Source organism: Arvicanthis niloticus, chromosome 11, assembly GCF_011762505.2.
Source record: "Arvicanthis niloticus isolate mArvNil1 chromosome 11, mArvNil1.pat.X, whole genome shotgun sequence".
Taxonomy (NCBI): Eukaryota; Metazoa; Chordata; class Mammalia; order Rodentia; family Muridae; genus Arvicanthis; species Arvicanthis niloticus.
In genome coordinates, this window is record NC_047668.1 from 49176939 (window position 1) to 49194051 (window position 17113).

Here is a 17113-nt window from a genome sequence, read left to right on the forward strand (position 1 = left end):
TATACATAAGGCAAATCTCATGGCAAGAACTGACTTTATGGATGTTCAGAATGAATTCTTGAATAAATAATACTAATTCTGACATTGTATATAATGTAAGACTCTGCTTTACAGCATTTCCCAAGAACACTGATGTTTCATGATAGGATGACTTCTATCTCAAAAGGTAGCCCATGACTTTATCCAACATTCTTCCATAACCAAATTTCTCCTGCCTCTAATACCAAACACCATACTTTGTCTTCCACGTATTAGTGTAGACATGTCTCAAAGCCACAAGGAAGGGATCTCTACCCCTTTCAATAACTATAAATCAATTACATGACAGCTTTGACTGGTTTTTGCTATTGAGGCTTCAATTTCCAGACCAGAAGTGCCAAGAAGAGAAGCAAGACAAGAATAGCTTGGAGTGAACAGACTTCAGGGGGCAGTGAATATGTGAAAAAATACTCTCAGGAGGAAGCTTCAGTGAGACAGCTCATTTAATGGGTCACAAAAAGTTACATAAACCTTTGGGAAATAAATAAGGACTTTATGTGTGATTGTACATCAATGGCCAGGGCTGGGGTATTAGGGATATCTCATTTGCCTAAGGAGGAATCCCAGGTGCTGGAAGATATTACCTTATAAGAGGAGAGAAAGTTTAACTTGGCTACCAAGCTATGTCCTCTGTTGCAACAAAGCTGGGACATAGGGCTGTATGTGCCAGGACAAGGTGGGGAGTGATTCTATTCCTGCAAGTCTCAGGATGAGATTTCCAGGATTTGGACACACCTAGACCCCACTCTTGTGCTTCGTTAGCTCTGTTCTTACCCGGTCCCACCACCCCCTGGCCAGCATGATTTTACCTTCCTTCTGTCCTGGATTTTCTTAGGTTTAAAGCAAGTAATTTAAATCTTCTACTTCTCAATTCATTGGAAGAATAGGCTTAAGATTCAGATCTATCCCATAGTCAGATTTACCTTGGAATATATGGTGCCATTGGCGGAACATGGCAAAGCATCATTGATCACGGGCCAAATTGACCTGGCTATGCTGATGATAGGTGTATAACATGTGCAAGTCTTTTAACCTCCCTGCTAACTATCCGTTCCTTTTCTATAATATTCTCCATAGCACTTGCCTAGTAGCATCTAGTAAATTTAAAGAACATATAACCAGGAGAGGGTAAGTGAGCAGAATGTAAAGCGAATAAGTTAAAAAAAAATTAAGAAGAAGCAGGAGAATGAAGAGGAAGAGGAGAAAAAAGAGGGAGGAGAAGGAGGAGGGAGGAAGAGGAGAAGAAGGAGAAAGAGAATTAGAAATGTGTGCCTTCTCATCCTGGAAGTTTCTGGTGTAATTCCAGAAAAATCTCAGTGCTCAGTTAAAGCCTGTGGGCTAAATCACATTTGTATTTTGTGAGTGAGGCTTTGTGAACAAAGAAATAACAAAGCTGATGAAAAGCAGTTTACAGTTTGACAAGCTACCCGGAAGATAAAGTGTACAAAAAAAAAAAAAAAATCAGCAGAAAGTATGGGCTTTGAGCTGCAGAAGATCTAAGATACAGGAAAGGATGTGGGTGTTATCTGCTGTGAATGACTTGAAGGAACTAAAATGATTAGCATGGAAGACCCCTTTGGCCCTAAAAGCCACTGAGCATGGCTGTCTCATTGTTGTTGATAGAATATGTTTCCATTAAAGGCTAGAACGGAAAGACCCGAAGACTGATTTTATGCAAGCTGAGTGAGGTGAGTTACTCATCGGAAGCCAGGCTCTAACTGAGACAGTCAGTGATCTGTGCAATTGCTGCACTGGATCTTGGACCAGGAAAGGGGGAGGAAGCAGTAAAAGATGGGATACAGAACTTTGAATGTTACTGCCGTCACTCATTTTTAATCCTCCCATCTCATACTTCTCTCACCTCCAAGCTTAAACCTAACCTTGTCAACAAGTCTTCCCTTCCCTTAGGTCTGGAACTTTGATGAATCCACTCTTTTTCTAAAATATCTGTAGGAATTTTGCTCTGTGAAAATCCACTAACTACAAGCACTAAGATGTGACCTGGATAGCTGATACTTTTACCAGCTAAAGTAAGGCTATTTCATGTTTTAGATGAATGATATGGTGTGCAATCTTTAGCAGTCTACATCCTGAAGCATGCCAACCATTTTACAAAAGAAGACCTTGTTCATCCTTTGCAGCTCTGGAACTTGGTTCTCAGTCCTGTTTACATGTCTGAAATAGTGACCATTGTCCTTCTAGCAGTGACTTTGTCTACCCTCTAGTTCTCTCTCAGTTCCTTTCTTGATAGCTCTTCAGCCCTTATATCATCCCATAACAAGCTTTTGTGCCATCCTGTCCCACAAAAAAAAAAAAGAAAAAAAGAAAAAGACTTGTGGAGACCCCATGCCATGAAGAAAACCTTTTCTGTAGCAGTCTTATCATGCTTATAATAGTGTAGTGCCCAAGTAATTTCCTTAACAACGACAAAAGTTGATAAATTTACCTTTTAAAAGAGACCAGGCATAATGATGCACATGTATATTCCCTGAACTAGGAAAGTACAGGGAAGGCGATCAGTATTTCAAGGCTACTCTCAGCTACACAGTAGTTTGAGGCAAGCCTTGGCAACATAAATAATCTCAAAAAATAAACGAAAAGTTTGTGAAATATATTCATGTCTTATTGTTTGAGCAAAACCTCGGCCGTACATTTGCTATTCCGACACTCTGGCGGCTGAGGCGGGGAAATCAGGAGCTCAGATCAAGCCTGAGGACACCAAGAATCTACTTCAGAAGAACAAAAAGAAAGGGGGAGGAGAAAGACAAAAAAGAGTAGGAATAGAAGAAGTCCACATCAAAACTTCCAGTGAAATAGGCAGAGTGATGTCAGCCATGAACAGCTGCCCAGCATTCTTAAGTTATGGCAATGAACCACACATATGGAAGTGACTCAGTACATAGCCATTAAACATAACCCTAAGCAATAGGAACACTGATGCCTCAAAATGAAAGAGTGAATAGGATGGACCTCCAAGAAGACTACTGGTGAAATTCTTACCCTAGGCAGAGATTCTTCCCTTAAATACCAGCCTTCACAACAAAACATGAAACATTTGCTGCTGTCCTTGAACCATGACCTGAGTTTTACAGGATGAAAAGCATGTCTGGTGCTTTGCTGGGCTCTGTAATGTGGAAGCCTGCTGATGTGAAAAGAAGCTACTCTGCTGACTGCGCTATCACTGATTGTGCTCAGTGACTCAGTGACAAGGCATCCCCACAGGAGCACCATGGAAACAGCTGAGGTCCATTCTGCTGCAGAAGCATTTGGCCTGGCATCTTTTCATGGCTTTGGAAGAAGCCAACCATCCATGGATGATTCAGTTGCCCACCCTGGGGCAGATGTAGAGAAATGTCCCCTAGGGACAGGAGAATACAAGATCATCAGTTAAGTTTCTCTCCCCAAAATTACTGTCATTCCACAAAACAGGTGTGTTACTTCCTGGCAGCCATCATTGTTCCCACATTCCAAACTCTAAACAGCAACTTGCTACCCTTCCTTGCTCACTTTTCCACAGGCATCCCAGAGAGACCTCGTGTATAAATTATAGATTCATCTATCTGTTCATTCCTATTACACTTATTTATAAAATGGATTCTATGTGCCTGAACAGTTGTTCATTCTGGTAACGGGAATTAGATAAGTATCACCTTCTCAAGTTCACTACTGACCGAAACAAACACAGAGTAGTCAAATGACTTAACAAAAGCCACACATATCACAAAGGCAAAAAGCTAGATTCAAATTAATGCTTTCTGAAGCTAAGATCAATACTCTTTTCATTATTCACATCTGGGTTTAACAAATTTGCAATGATTCCTATTAATTAATGAATATTAATAATACATATATAGCACAGGCCTCATGTAGAGACAATGTCTATGGTTGTACATATAACTTTTAAATCTTTAATCTGTACTTATTTTACTGTTTTCATATGGAAATGTGTCCTTTTCATTTATACTTTTGTTAGTTGCCATTTCATATTTTGCCAGTTAATTTATACACCGTTCTAACGTTTCTGACACTGTCTCTCATTGGCCTTTGTAGGCAAAATCCTCCCTATGTAGCTTCTTTCCAACACTAATAAGCACTGATAGCCCCTTCTACAGGTTCTGTCCCACAAAACAGGCTCAGAGCCTTAGTAGTGGCGATCCACACACACTAACAATTTAGGCATATTTAAGGGCTCTTTCAAGCCCCATGGAGCATCAATCTGGAACTTGGTAAAAATCGCAGCCTGTGGTTACAAATAACACTCACCATCTTGGGAAAGGGCTGAGTTCCCAGCAAATTACAGCTGGAAATTATGCAGGTGGCATATTTGGATCTTTGTTTCAATCAGTTTTGACGTGAATCTGGGAATAAGTGGCTATTCCCTGGCCCAGTCATCTGGCCTACAATCTAGTGGGTTTAGATATATGTAGTTTGCAGTTTCCAATAAAAACAAGGGCTTAAAATGGAAGACCTTGATACAACGTAGTGTAAAAGCACTCTCTGTCCAGTAAAGACAGAAGAAAGAATTCCTCTCTTCTTAACACTGAAGAAACGTGATGACATATTGGGTCTCAAACTGAATTCATGAAAACAGAACTTTTTACAACGACTGAAAACATTATTTAAAGTCCTTTTCCAAGAGCAAATGCTAGCATTTCACAACAGGTGAGCCTTAGAACCCCGAGAGGGTCAGTGGGCGAGGCTAAGAACAGGGATGTAGGTTCACACCAGAAATATACACAACTCAGTTTATTCTTCCACACTGTATCTGCCTGTTGTGAATTAAGTTTGAAATATCTTCTCCTGACATGTGGCACTTCACCTTGTGCTCCTTCTCCGTGCTTGCCCATCTGTTTTGAGGCAGCTTGGCACCGGCATCTGATTCCTCTTGGAAACATTCTGGTTGAACTGGTCAATGGTGCACGTTAATCTCAGCAAACCTGCAGGTGGAAGCCCACATCAAGTGTCCTGCTTACTGCCTTGCAACTTACTGCCTTGCAAGTGTCCCCACCAAGAGTGCTGTAATCACATGGTTTACTTCCCCCCAGAGACCTCCCTGATTCCTGCAAGAACCCAGATCCCAGTCCTACTGCTGGGATAAGATCCCTTGGCTAGTTTGCATATTCAGGCTCCTGTTGAGCATTTGTTTTTCTTGGCATTTCAAAGCATTATGTTCATTTTTATTACACCCTTGACAGACCAAATCCTAGTGCCAGCAAGCCACAATGAAACAAACACTTAGAATTTATAGAAGAAGTTCGGATTATATTTTCCATGGAGTCTAGAAGTTTCATCACCTGGTAAAACACTCCAGGCTGGACAGTGGCCTCCACTGTACTTACGTGACCTCAGATCTGCCTCTGCTGTTTCTCTCCTTTAGTCACTTTCTGTCCTTTCTCTGTTTCCATCTCTCCATATACATACACTCAAAATGATCCACACACAGTAACAAATATGCACAAGCACAAACATACAGTTTTATACAGTTACATGCATACAAATTACATACAGACAGACATACACACACCACAAACATCCACATGCACATTCCTCTAATTACGCTCTAGAATGTATCCATGTTGACTTTCAGATTGCAGCCATGGGTCTCGTTAGCTTCAGTACTATTACCACTAAAATCAGCAATTACCTTTAAAGTTATGGAAACACACGGAGCACTAATTATTTCTAATAGACAATACATAAATTTCTCCTAAATCCCTAAGATTCTGAGAGATCTTTGGGCTCAGCTACACAAATATTCTATCACAACACATCTTCCTCTACAAGTTTAACTGGGCATTGAAGATCCCTTCAAGGCCCATTGTCAAGCACCCAAAAGTAAGTACTTTCAGAGTATCTGTGGGGAATCACTCCTGTACTTACAGATAAGGGTTTCAGAGGTATATAAAATAGAACCTTTGATCTTTTTGTTTTGTTTTGTTTTGTTTTGTTTTATTGTTGGTTTTTTTGTTTTTGTTTTTGTTTTTGTTCTTTGTTTTTTGGGTTTTTTTTTTTTTTTTGGTTTTTGGTTTTTTTATATTGGATATTTTATTTATTTGCATTTCAGATGTCATCCTCTTTCCCCATCTCCCCTCCTAGAAACACCCTATCCCATCCCTGCTCCTCCTTTTTGCTTTTATGCCATTTTAATTACATGCAAATATTAAGGTCAGTTCTAGGTTGAGGAACTGACAATATAATAGATGCAAATAGTCAAGGAACAAGCAAGATCAATAAACACAAATAAAGAACAAGGAAGGCAATAAACAAAATTCCATGAGCACTCCTGTGATCACTGTTTCTAAGGGCTTATCAGGATGACCAAAATATCTGAGCCTACTTCTCCGTCCTAGCCCAAAGTCATTTTTATGTCTGAAGTCTACTTACTTGTTCTAGCCTAAGATTTAGATTCCTGCCTGAAATTACTTCTTTGTTCTAGTTTAAGATTTAGATTCCTGCCTGAAATTACTCAGAATCTCTGTTCTTGAGAAAATTAAACTAGTGAAGAAAAAAATACCTTACAGCTTGAGCAATTGATACAACATGTGTCCTTCCAATAATACTCATGATTGTGAATTTTAATAATATTTCTCAAGTGCTATTATCATAATGAAGGTCACAGAGGAAAGAAAGTGGCATGCAGACTGAGATGGGAAAAGGGTTTTGGTATGTACTCCTCTATAATCAAGGCGCTTGTGATCATTTCTCTCTAACAAGTGTAAAGTTTACATGCAATTAATTATGTGTTCCCACATGTTCAAAACCGTTTACTAAGACCTGCTATATAATGAACATTACACCTAAAATCAAGACTTAATGACCCTGGACAGTAGCCACAGGCAATGCAAGTGACCTTAGCCCTTCAAATTCTGGAGTCACAGCTTACATTTCCGAACCTCATACAACACTATCAGACCATAATTCACAGTGCAGTCTGCTTTAAAAACTTGAAACTTTTCCGTCCTACCCAGGAATTTAAATTCCATATTCTCCTAAAGTTGCTTTAAAATCTGAGTTTATATCAGTGATCACTAACATGACAATTGAAGAGTATCTTTGGATGGAATAGACATTTAAAACCATGAACTTGGAGTAAATAGCCTGCCCTCTGTAACATAGGCAGACCTTATCCAACCTGCTGAAGGCCCAACAAGATGAAAATATGAGATTTCCCAAGCAAGAGGGACAATTCCAGGAATTTATCTTAGGACTATCTTCAGGTTTTAAGTCTCTTGACTATTGGCTATTGGACCAGAATATAGGACCAGCTTCTACCTTTATCTTATTGGACCACTATAAACTTTGGAGTCAGTCACTTCGAAAACAATTTGAACTAAACTCTAGTCATATATTTTTCTATATATAAAATTCTAAAGGGTTTCCTTATCTGGAGAAGAGTAATACAACATCCATGGCAACATAAAAAGTTACACAAAATCAGGAACCTGTAAACAACACACTGACTAACTCACAGCTGACACAGCATCCCAGATTTCTCTACTTCAGGATCTATCCCAGAATGCAGGAAAGAGCCTGTATTCTCTGAATGCCTGTTTGGATAGAGACTCCATTTGAAGCTCATTAACATGGCTGTTAATATAATCCAGTTGATTATGCTGTGCTGTGATGAGGAACATGATCATTCCTGGATATCAGTCTCAGGACATCTTATGTCATAGCCATATGATCCTTTATATGGGGCAGGTGGTGAAGTGGTAGTTTGTAGACAGAACAAGTACAGAGAAATAACCCAGGGAAAAGAGCCAGCAAGAGTTAAGTCAGTCTTTTAGGAAATAACCATGGAGTCCACATCCCATCACTTTTACAATATTCTTTTTTGTCAGAAAGTTCCTATGTTCTTGATGAGTAGTAACTCCAAGGCATTAATAACAGGAGGTAGCAAAAATCTTTGGGAGCCAAGCAAAAGCTGCTTACCCTATCCATAAACACTTTCTCATAACAACTCTCAGATCAGCCTAGAGAGCCCTTGCACCTCAGCTTGAAACTGCCTTGCTTAGTCCTATACCCAGCTCAACCTGGAGAACCTTGCCATTTAACATGATTATTCAATTGCTGCCTTTAGTTCTACCTAATGGTCTTTTCTTTGTTTCTGCTTTCCAAAACATTTCTATAAATATGTCTAATGTTTAAAAATTTTGATAAACTGGCATATATAACGTGTATATATGCATATATGTATATATGTGAATATATACATACATACACACACAATTTTATTCCAAGCTCCCCAACACAATACATATATATATATATATATATTTCAGAAGATGCATAAGGTCAACTTGCACCAGGAGTCAATAGTCAATAACATCACTAAGGAAATTGCATCTAGTTTTATCAAAGACTTCCTGTTCAGGAGCATGGGCAGTCAAGTGGGTGGTATCCAGGTCTTACAGACCAGCTGGAAAATGAACAATGGCCATTTTTATCAAATGTTCACTGCTAAAACCATAGTGGCAGAAACACAAGTGTAAGTTAATTCAAGGGGAAATATTTTCAACCCTTGAGGGAATCACGAGTTTTGGCTCCTGGGTTCTGTTTCAGGGAACATTCTGTTTCCTTACTGCCTTCTTTCTATTCCGTGGAGGTCCAGTTCTATTTCAAAGAATTATTCAAGGCTGGCTTTCTGTGTAGTAAGGGATTTTTATGCCACCTCATCGCAAAGATATTTTTCTTTCTAAGTAAAAACTTATAAGCTAACAACTAAATGGCTCAAGATTAACAAATGCCACGCACAGTCAGAGATACATGCCTGCTATAAACCAGTTTGTTTTCAACACAATAGAGAAAAAAACAGACAAAGGGATGGACCTATGCGTTTTCACATTCTGTTCATGAGATTTTAGAAATAATTTATGGAGTCAAGTTTAATATGATATAGTTAATGCTATTACTAATATTCTCACTTCCTCTTAATATTGGTTTTCCTTATTTATTAGTGGCTCTACTGTTGTTTCTTTTTTCAGGTGGAAAATGCTACAGAAAATGGAATTGAAGAAACCTTTGACATAGAAGTTTAAAAATCAGGTTCCAAGCAAAGAGAATGGCATGTTACATGCATGCATTTGCTTACATACAGAGATCAATTTTTGATTCGTATGTTAAAAAGAATGTATTGAGGCAAGAGGGGAATTCAGCAGAACAAATATGAGCCAGAATACTACTGAAATGATTTCTTCGGCCTTAGAAAAAAATTAAGATTAATGTTTCACCATGAACTATGTCTTTGGATATACTAAAACAAACTAACAAAAAAGACAGTGAAAGTAGCCACAAAAAAGAATTAACTCATATTGCTTTGGAGGGTTTTTTTTAGGGATGAGCTAACAAAGGTAACAGAGAATCAGGAATAAAGAATAACTATAAAAGGCAAAAAGCCATTCCCATTAATCAATGGAGAAGAGCAGTGTGTTAAGTTACCAGTGTAAATGATTCCCAAGATAATCATCTGTAAGAGGAACATATGTTGGTCATTGATGTTCATTGTGTATGATCACGTGCATGCTCTCTCTCCTTGTGTAAATCACCCAGAGTTGGGAGACCAAATCTTACTGGTCTGGCCAGTATAGAGTCAAACAGTCCTCTGAGGGGGGAGTGTGGCTGATCATAGGAAAATAGAAAAGAGATGCAAGAGACAGATAATGGAAGAGCTGCAGGTCATCACCACACCAGCAGCGATTCTATTTCTCATAGCTTTTTATACTTCAGTGTCACAGGAAGCAAAGCCACAAGCTAACAGAAACAATTTGCTGAAAAATACACATAAGACATCTTTTCCTATCCAAAAGCCTCTCTGTTACTTCCACGAAGGTCAATAGAATCTTCAGCCCCTCGCCTTGAGCCTCAAGTGCACCTCCTCTTATCGTTCCATGCCTCAGCAGGCCAGGAAATCTGCCAACAGACCCTGACCTGCCTTGACTCTGTCTGGTAGTCTCTCTCTCTCTCTCTCTCTCTCTCTCTCTCTCTCTCTCTCTCTCTCTCTCTCTCTCTGTGAGTGTGTGTGCGTGTGTGCTTCAGAGAAGTGGCAAATGACTCCTGATAAATGGATGGTAAGACCACTAGAGCAAAGTTGATATAAACTTTCTATTGGATGAAATATCATTTTCTATTGGTTTTCATGTTTGTTTAGTTTTTAAAATTATACATTTTCCTCTTTTTAAATTTATCCTCCTCTTCCCTTTCCTTTTTCTAAACCCTCTCAAATACCCCTCTTTGTTCTCTTTCAAATCATGGACTCCTTTTTCATTAATTGTTTTTGTGTGTCCTTAAACACATAAATATAACCTGTTCTGTCTATATAACATTACTTTAATGTATGTGTTTGCAATGCTAACTATTTCATATCTGATAACCAACTAGTCTGCTCTTCCCTGAGGCAAACTATTTATTCTCTCAACAGTCTTTATTTCTCTATACTTCTTTGTGTAGGGTTGGAAATTGAAATAACTTAAATGCCCTTCAATTGATAAATGGACAATAAAAATTTGGTACATATTCACAATGTAACACTATTGAAGTATAGAGAAAAATGAAAAAAACACAGATAAATGAACAGAACTTGAGAGTATTACATTCAGTGAGATAACCTAGACCCAGAAAGATAAATATCACATGTTCTCTCTTTGGAGGCTCTTAGTTGCAAATCTTCAGATGTGAGTATATAACATTATTTTTTGCTTTTTTTGAGAAAAGATCTTATTATTTACAGCCTTGGCTAGCCTATAATTGTCTGTGTAAACCAGGTTGGCCTTGAACTCACAGAGATGTCCCTGGATCTACCTCACAAATAAGATTAAAGGTACTTGTTACTATGCCTGGTTTGTCTTAGTTTTAAAAGCTTTGTGGGTCTCATGTCGTTGAAATCTTCACAAATCTTGTGTGCCATCAAGAAACAGCTCTGCCTATAATCTTGTCTTAAAGTTGTTAAGATTCTGCAGAGGATAGATTAAAAATTAAGAAAGTCATAGGTGCCAAACAGCTGGTATGAGGGACTGAGAAAAACCAAGATACCACCTCAATTTACCCTCCTTAGCAGTTTCCCTCTAACCAATTCATATTCTACTTTCCTTTTAATTTGTTCTGTCTTAACCAGACTATAAAATAAGATTGGTATATTTAAAAAGAATCTCTGAAAGGTTTCAAGTCTTTCTTTAGATCCTGGGTTCTGATGAGAAGAGAGATGGGATAGTAGCTATAAAATTATAGAAAAGGAAAGACTAGCAAATTAATTCCTAGAGTTCCTGGGGTGTCTGAGAAACTATGTACTTGGTAAGTGGAAGATAAAGAATTACATGACAAAAGTAGTAAGGCTAGTTGAATATCATTGAATAAGAGATCCAGTTATTGTACTTGTTTTAATTTCAAAAAACATGGCTACAGTTTAAACTTCTTTTATTACTACGCTTTTACAAATTAGGACCCAATTGTTGCTAAAACACAAAGAAGTCTTTAGCATGCTATACTCAATGGGAGGGCTGTGCAAAATCACCAACACTAGAAAACACCAAGCTTCTAACAATCAGTTATTTATAGTAAGTGTTTTGTATGATCCTGGCATACTGTTGGGCACTTAACACAGATTGTTTTCATTTAATGCATGCAAAAATTAAATATAACAGAGGAAAGTGCTGACTGTGTTCTCATTTCACAGATGGAAAAACTATCAAACTTGGCCAAGTGAAAGGTTTCATGGAGTATCCCCAGTTGATGAGTGCAGAATGAAGCTAAGAAACATGCTCCCTGAGAGCACACCAGGGAAGAACAACGCCATAGTGCCAAACTCCAGCATCATGGCCCTAAGATGAGAGATGCATACAGTCCTTGATACTTTAGAAAATTAAATAAAGATTCCCATGGGGACAGATACTCAGGATAAGTATTTCACTCACTGCAGCAAATCTACAGATGGGATGTATGTGGAGCTTAGACTTGCACAGAAAGCATGTACAAAACTACACAGGGTGAGCTGTTTTCCACCCAATCATGATGAGCACAAGGGCTCTTGGGGGCAATCAGTGCTCCTCAAGTTCTGCCACACAGAGCAGTGGCACTTTGGGTGACATTTCCGCCAGCCCACAGAAATGCAAGGAAAATAAAAACCACATGTTAGATGCAGAGAGTGTCAGCCCATGACTGTCATTTCTTCAGTTTTTCTTCTTACAGTTTTTGGTGGTAAACCAATTTTGTTTTTCCCATGTAGAAAAATGGAAAAATAGGACAGCCGCCATTTGACTTCATCTCACTCTAATTCTACGTGATAAAATATCTGTTTAGGAGGCTGGAAAGATGGCTTTGTGGATAAAATATTTTTGGGGTGCAAAAATGAGGGACCTAAGTTTAGATTTCTACCACCAAGGAAGGTATCAGGGCATGGTGGCACAAGCTTAGAGCCCTAGTGCTATGGGGCAGGGACAGGCAGAGCCTGGGGTCTCACCAACTAGACAATCAAGGCCTGGTCTTCAAAGTGGTGTAGAGAACAATAGAGGCCATTCAAAATTGATCTCTGGCATCCACCTGTGTATACATATGTAAATATACACACATTCAGCGATGTCATTTTTTAAATATTTGTGATTACTTCCCAGGCTTTATAATGAAATAAAATGAAATTTATAAAAGAATCTTTATAAAATGAAATTTATAAAGAAATCTAAAGGTCTTAACCACCATTGTTTTATGGAAGAAATGGTAGTTTCAACAATAAGTTAAGCACTACTGTAAGTTGAAAAATGGTTAAAGGTCTCCATTTGGCCAAGTTTCCATGTTTCATAGATTTTACACTGTAACTATTCACCTCCTTCAATTCATGAGCCAAAGCTGTCTGCTCTCCTACTTGCTTCTGCCTGATCTTGTGCCTTGGCAATACAATGATATGGAAATAATTGTGTTCCAGGACCTTGATTCCCTGCCTTTTATTTTGCCTCTTGAAACCTGCAGCTACCATGCAAACAAACCCAGACTAGCCCATAGATTTAAAAAAAAAAAAAAGTGCCTAGGTACTCCCTAGTATCTCAGGCACATGATTAAATCCATACAAAATAAGTAACTTGTAGAATAACTCCAGGCTAAGAAGATGGCTGCTGGCTCAAGTGTCTAAGTTCAAAAGAGAAATACCACATTGAATGCCTTGCTGACATGGTGACTTTCAAATCTTACACTGGGCTTTCAGTAATTCCTTAAGATGCCATTTTATCTAAAAGGAAACTAAGCAATCACCTGTTGTAATCTTCCTTTTCAATGAATTTCTGTACATGGCCACTGCAAGGATTCTGTGGTCTCTCATCCAGTTATTCAAAGAATAAGCCTAGAAAACTACAATAGTGAACATAATTCCCCCCCCCCGAATTATCCAGAATTGTCTTCATGTACTTATCCCACAGCAATAAATGGATGTTTTTCTGATACTCTAAGCTACATTATCAGCTACCTATGTCAAAAAATTCTAAAGGGTAATTTTAATAATACCAGTAAAATAATGAAGACCTGGTTCCTCAAATGCCGTCCTGCACATTTTAAGCTAGAAATATTTCATACTAACTACATTGAAGTTGAGAGACCTGAATTCAGGAAGCATAGGCTCCTCTCCTGATTTAGCTAGATAATGCCCTTTAAGCATTATTTCTGTGTCACTCTGGTCCTCAGATTCTTTATTCAAGAAGTTATAATGCTGGACAGAGGTGTGTGTGTATCTTTGTGTGTGTGTGTCTCTCTCTCTCTCTCTCTCTCTCTCTCTCTCTCTCTCTCTCTCTCTCTCTCTCTCTCTCTCTCTCCTCCCCCCCTGCCGTGTATGTGTGTCTATGTGTGTGTGTCTATGTGTGTGTGTGTGTGTGTGTGTGTGTGTGTGTATCTGTGTATTCTGTATCTGTGTGTGTCTGTGTCTGTCTGTGTGGCTATGTGTGTATGCACTTATCTTATTCAGGAGGAAATGTGTATTTATATAGAGAGATACACACAGAAGCCAGAGGTCTACCTCCAGTGTTGTTCCTCAGCATATATCACAGTGCTTTAGACATAGGGTCTCTCGCTGGCCTATAGCTCACTAATTAGACTAGGATGACTGGCCAATAAGCCCCAGAGTCTGCCTGTCTCCTTTAATGGTGAGATTACATGAATATGCCACCACACTCAGTTCTGTTCAGTTTGTTTATTTGATTGGGTTTTGTTTTGTTTGTTTATTTGTTTGTTTGTTTGTTTGTTTGTTTTTAACAGGGGTTTGGGGGATGAACCACAGGTTTTCTTGCAGTGAATACTTTACGAGCTGAGCTACCTCCACAGGCAGACTAAGGGAACTTCCAGGTCCTCATTTTTCCAGCAGCATCCCAAGCCCTTAATCTGGTCATTCTAAATGTTTGGAAATAAGGCCTCAAAGATAAATGCATTAAAACTCTCTGGAGACTGAAGGCCTGGGATCTACTTAGAAAAGTCTAGTATGCTGCTTTTCCAGAATCCAAACAAAAGAAAATTTGGTTTACAGGTGTTATTGTTATGGATCCTGGTAGGTCATTCTTCTAGAAACAAGACTTGGCCATCTTTTATTTTCCCTGAGGTTGCTTTTGTGGACATTAAGCTTGTGCATTTCTGTGATCGTTAAATGTATTCTGTGACTTGGATTGAAGTGTATTCGGGGATCCACATGGAAATGAAACCAGACGCACTGTAACCACTATTGTGATATTTATCACTGATGGTGCTCACATGACTGTGGAGCTCCATAAAAGCCTGGAGGGGTTACCTTCACTTAATGGCGTCCTTCCCTTTCACTCAGCAGCTACTTCTTATTGCAAACAGCTGCCTGGAAACGAAAAAACATTTTCTATTTCCAAGGGACACTGTTGGCTCTCAAAGCACTTTACTCGTTTTCCTAAACAAATGTTTAAGTTTAATCAAATTTCTAATTCTAAAAATGATCTTATCTCGCATTCATTCTGAGTCAGGAACTCAGGAGACCTACTATGCATCTGAAAAAGAATAAAACGAACCAGGCTAAAGAGTGCACAGGCACACACACAGGCATGTGCACACACAGACCCATGTGCACACACACAAATACACACACAAGGAAAGGTGAAGTGTGCAGCTCTGATGTTTTCAGTGCACTCCTGTGATGTTTTTGCCACCCCTTGGACCAGCTGGTTTCTGCCCACTCTAGCTACTAGGGGCACCAGCTGACTTTGCTCCTAATGATGGCTTCCTTGAGCTGGGTTAGAAAGCTCCTTCAAAATAACCCAGTGAAACTACATTAGCACCAAAGTAAGGGAGGAAAACAAGCGTCATATAAACTTTATTAGCACTCTTTACTATGAAATAAACTAGGCTTATACTTCTTTTGTAGGGGAAAATGATGAACACAAAAAAAAAAACCTGTACCGTATTTTTACTAACTAACGTGCACTTGTAAAATGCATGGCATGCTGTTTTACAGGCAGTAGCATATAAAATACTTTTTCCAGATGTGGATTCATAATTCTCCAAAGACTATAATAGTTATCATAAGATTTATGGAGGATAATTTATTAATCACATTTTTTTTCCATTCAGAGATCTGTTTGGTAAGATGAAAGCAAACTTTAAAATGTCATTTTAACCAAATGTAGATGGCATAATATCAAGTTACTCCTTTTGTTCAAATTATTTTTAATGACTTTATTTGCTTTATTGCCTACACAAGTCAGGACCAACTTGGTGTAATGATCTCTTCAGGAAATCTCTTAAGATTTTTTAAAAGTAAAATAGCATGGAACTATTTTTAAAACTAAATGAACTGAACTGTGTAAGTTAATTACTGTTCATTTATTTGAGGGACATAGGAACTACAGAAGCTTGGTTTGGGGTTTTTGGTTTTTTTTTTTTTTTTTTTTCATTTTTCTTCCTTCCATAGGATTTAGAAAAGAAATACCCTGTGGAAACTATAGCTTACTGTGCATACCTGCAGCTTCTTCAACAGAAATGTAGAAGCCCACTTGTGTCTGAGGTGCTATAAGTAACACATTGTTAAATAAAGTACACGTTTCAAACACAGGCCCCTTTAATCTGGTCTAGATTATTAAAAAACACAGCTGTGCTGAATCCATATTGAGGACCCCAAGTCACATGATAAGTAAAAGAGTCCAAATGGCTTGCTTTTGTCATCGCTTTATTTGAAGCAAGTTTTGACTGAAGCTTAACACTGCTGGACTGGGGGTGGAGTGAGGAACGGCAATATTCCATTTCAGGGAAAATCCCTGGTCCTAAAATGAGACTGGTCCTTTCATATACCCAGCTTTCCAATCTCTCAGCTCACCAGCAAGGGAGTCTTCATTAGACAGGGGTGATCTGGAGAGTAACAAATGGACAGATAGCCCTTAAACCGCCCTTTGTCTTCTACTCAGGCTCCTGCAGCAGCCATCAGAATTTACTAACCTACAGTAACAGGAGAATACTTCGCAAAGTTATCATAATAGATACTTAGCTGGTATTCAACACGTAAGCCCCCACAGAAGTGTGGGAAATATCATCAGTGTTCTAAACTGATAAAAATAGGAAACCATAATATCAAAGACAGACATGGCTACACATGGTTACATACACTCTGAAATGCCAAGAAAGGACTGGAGCTATGGACACTGTGTTGACTGGACTCTGATGGATATAAAACTGTGGGGGGGAACACAGAAGCATTTCAGGTTCTTCTTAATTGCTACTTTAACATACCTTTTCCTGGGATAGAGTGTGATGCCACAGTGCACATATATATTATGTAAATCAACTCGATAGATATACCTAGATTACCCACAAACTTTTTGGTCATTTCTTTTGATGAGAAAAGTCGAAAGTGTCTAACTATTTTCAATCATACAATCTAGATCATAATACTCCTTTTCTATACAGTAAAATACCCATGCTAACCTCTCGTATCCTGTTGTGACTTCGCTGTATTTTAAACAAGCCCTTCCCATCAGTTCCTTATATCTTCTCTCCCCAGATACAAAAAAACACCACCACACTCAACGATTTTAAGAGCTGAACTTTGTGTTTGTTGTTGTTGTTGTTATTGTTGGTTCGTTGTTATTTTCACCTG